Source organism: Benincasa hispida, chromosome 1 (assembly GCF_027475165.1).
Source record: "Benincasa hispida cultivar pf3 chromosome 1, pf3_genome.v1.1, whole genome shotgun sequence".
Taxonomy (NCBI): Eukaryota; Viridiplantae; Streptophyta; class Magnoliopsida; order Cucurbitales; family Cucurbitaceae; genus Benincasa; species Benincasa hispida.
Window position 1 is genome coordinate 97,795,888 of NC_143478.1, and position 4,435 is coordinate 97,800,322.

A 4,435-nucleotide genomic window follows, 5' to 3' on the forward strand; every position below is an offset into this window, starting at 1 on the left:
TTCTATTGTTGCATCATTATTAATCTCTCATGAAAATAATTAGATTTTAGTAGTGAAAGTTGATTATGACATCGATTAATGCCTTGTTTCTTAATTTGATACCTAGAAATTAGTTATCATTTAAGTTGTATGAGAATAGATTATTTTTTGTAGAAAGTAATCTTGATTGAAGTTTCTAGGCTTAAGCATATTGTTTAAACATAATTCCATGAATTTGTTAAAGTAGACTTAATGAAGTAATTAATGGATTCAATACTCTAGAACACTTAACTCTCCAATTTTCAAAACCATTTTTATTGTTTTATTTTTACTTTAAAATTTCACAAACTCAAACTCGATTTCGATTCCTTAGCTAAAATAGACACAATTCTAAGTAGATAAACGAACACTTTTAAGTTGATGCCTAAGGACGATACTCGACCTCTTATGCCATTTTAATTACTATAACTTGGCCATGTGTGTTTGCATGCTTGCATCAGGCTGTTTATGGGCTTCATGTTGTTTTTGGACTTAATGGACTACGTTTAAATGTGTTTGGTCAATGGACAAATCTTTACTAGGTTGATTAGCTTGCTTATTCCTGTTAGATGGATTGTCCAAGATGGACAAAGTTGGAGCAAGGGCTTTTTGGTAATAGGCAGTCGAGCTTTTGGGAGATGGGAAGGAAACTTTTTTAATTTTCTGCTTTTTCATATTATGCTTTGCAATTTAAAATTCCTCCCTATTGTCGAGTAAGGGTTCATTAACTTGCAATTTCATTTTGCCTTTCCTTTTTCTTTCTTCATCAACTTTTTTTATGGAGAACCAGCTTGGCACTTAAATATTATTGTTATGAGGGAGATTTGTAGGAAATAACAAGGTATTTAAATGGGTCTTATTGGGTTTTTGGTGAAATTAAAGGCCCAGTTGCATTCTTGTAATTATGGACAAATGACAATATTTGTAAATAAACCCATCTTCTATTCTTTAGAGCTGAAAAATCATGATCCTTAAGAAAAAAAGAGGGGGTGGAGGGTAGCCGTTTTCGAACAGAACTGGGAGAGAGAGAGGGTCGACGGTAGAAGTGAAGGAACTCTTAACGAAGAGTTTCCATGAATGTGTTCGGATCTTTCCAATTTCATTGTGACTGAAATACTACACACACATTCTAACAAATAGTTATGCAATTTAACACTAATTAACAACACGCTTTGATAAATAAAATACAAAGAATTTAGTTCACATACCAGTTGAAGACTCTCTTCACTTCAAACTCAACGCAGTGGAAGTAACCTCTACATTCTTTATCACCCAGTAAAACAATCGACTACGGCAGCACGATCGTCTACACGAACGGCAGTAAACGAACAAGCACGAGCAAGCAAGAGCGGGGACGACACCACCACTTAGAGCCCTTGGTATTCTCGGAGTGAGAATCCAAAAAGTGGTCTTTGTTGAATTTGGTAGAGGAAGGAGGAACGGGTTAATCGTGTAGAACGATAAGCAAGTGGGAGAAGACTATCGTATAGAAGATGTTTATCGTTTAGAGAAAGCTACACGATCGTATAGATTTTACTAAGCGATCACCTAGTAATAGGTAAGCGATCGTTTAGAAAACTCGGCACGCTAAGCGATCGTATAAAAAAGCTAAGCAATCATTTAGAGAAAAGCGTATGATCGTTTAGACGCAGGGTGTGCGATCGTTTAAGCGATAAGGCTCTATCGTATAGGCTCTCAGCTAAGCGATCAAACGTTTTCACACCTTTTGCGATTTTTTCAAACCCAATGCAAAATGAATCTAATTTTCATTTTATTCTTCAGTTACAATAATCGAATAAAATTTTCCCACTAACGCACGATTGAAGAGAGATTTAGGTCAATTATCACATAATTAACCAATTTCATTAATAAATGAATATAATAATATTATATTCTTACCCTATAGTTTGATATCATATATCTACTATATTAATTTCTCCTCCACTTGATATAAATCATATTTATATCTAATTTCCTCCAAAATAATGTATCTCATACATTTAGTCAATTATATCATATATAATTAACCAGTTCAATTATATCATATATAATTAACCAGTTCAATTATATCATATATAATCGAACTCCCTCTTGTCAATTTAAACATTTAAAACTAACCCAAAAACTGATTCTCGACTTTATCTAAGCTACCTAGGGGACCTTATGGACCTATGGCTCGAAACTCCAACAGTACATGAATAGCTAACTAAACTCTTTAGCCACGAGATCCACCATCCATTAACTGTCAGGCATTCCACTAAAGACCAACAGCTGAACTCTTTTTACCACAGATATATTTTTGTGTCCATCGGATATAACCAATCATAAGTACGATGACTCTTCACAGATACTCGTAAGTACAACTAGGCCAGTTTATCATTTTTTCCTGTAGTTACATCTCACTCTTTAAGTACCACTGATTCCTCTAATGAACAATACAACATAGTCCAATTATGTGTGAATACCTCTCGGGCCAAAAGAAGGTGTGTGGCACCACATCGTTCAAGCCCTAGAATCAACCCTTAAGGGAGCTATCTATCTACTTGCCCCTGCTTCGGGGAAGGAATGAATTCCATTTTGTGTAGCTGAGTTCCCAGCTCCCAAATTAGACAAATCCCCAAAAGGGTAGGTTTGAATCGGCGACCTGACCACTCACATCCATACAAATCAAAGGATCACCCTTAATGGTAGAAGTTCCCAACTCACTCAGGATTGAGGTTATGTTACCTATGGTCATCCTAGTGAAGTGAAGTCTCTGTCATGAATGGTGTTATATAATGAGACGTTAACACTTCGTGGTCAGGTCTTATACAAACTCTTTGTATAGGACGTTCCCGCTCGCATGTCCCCTACACGAATGATCAGGATCAGACCATCTGTGATAATTCACAACACCTGTGACCATTCCACAAAGCGGATTGCATCCATAGTGTTACCAGGATAAGGTTTCCCTCCTATATCCATATATTACAGACCATTTTGGTTTTCACTTAAGACATGATCCACTTGTATGTCACCACATACATGCTTAAGTTACATATAGATAACCAGGGATTTTATGTTTATTGGTTTGTGGTGAAGCAAATAAAACATACAACTGAGCAAGATCAAGATGTGAAGTGAATATCATATATTATACAATACAAACGTTCGTACAAGTTATTTACAAACTACAGGACACAAGACTTTAAGGCATCAATCCCAACAATCTCCCACTTGTCCTAAAGTGAAGTGGGGTGTACATAAAACTAGTACAAAACAATAAACTAGGGCATAAAAGCCCAGTACAAGAAAATCTCCCACTTACCCTAGTCTAGCCACGAGCGATCCTGTAGACCCATGCTCTGAAGTTGACCCTCAAACACTGTAGCCGTGAGAGCCTTCGTAAACGAGTAAGCAACATTGTGCTCCAATGCGATCTCTGTGACCATCACTCCCCTCGATACACTATCTCGCAGATCAGATGATACTTCTGCTCTATGTGTTTTTCGTGCTTGTGACTCTTCGGCTCCTTGGAGTTTGCCACTGCTCCACTATTATCACAATAAAGGGAAATGGGCCTAGACATATCTGAAATAACTTCCAGTTCTATCAAGAACTTCCTGAGCCAGACGGCCTCCTTAGCAGCTTCGCAAGCCGCTACGTACTCCGCCTCCATAGTGGAGTCAGTGATGTACCCCTACTTAGTGCTTTACCACACTACAGCTCCTCCGTTAAGAGTAAAGATTGACCCTGACGTGGACTTGCAAGAGTCCTTATCAGTCTGAAAGTCAGAATTTGTGTATCCAGTAAGGATCAAATCCCTAGATCCATACACGAGCATGTAGTCCCTCGTTCTCCGAAGATACTTGAGGATGTTTTTTACTGTGGTCTAGTGACCCTGGCCTGGGTTAGACTGATACCTACTGACTATGCCCACAACGTAATAAATGTCTGGACGAGTACAGAGCATTGCGTACATCAAACTACCAACGGCAGACGCATATGGAACCTATCTCATCTCCTCAACCTACTGAGGTGTCTTAGGACACATGTCCTTAGACAAAGTGACTCCATGCCTGCACGACAGTAGGCCCCTCTTGGAGTCCTGCATCGAGTACTTGAGCAACATCTTGTCAATGTACGATGCTTGACACAGTGCTAGAGCTTCGTTCTTACGATCTCAAAAGATCTATATACCCACAAACTGAGCCTCTCCCAAATCTTTCATTTGGAATTGGGTCGCTAGCCAATTCTTAACTGCAATCAATAGACCTACATCATCCCAATGAGTAGTATATCGTCTACATACAACACTAAGAAGACTACTGAAGAGTTGATGATCTTTTTGTAGACACAAGGTTCATCAACGTTCTGGTCAAAGCCATACGACTTAATCGCAGTATCAAACCGTATGTTCCAAGATCGAGATGCCTGT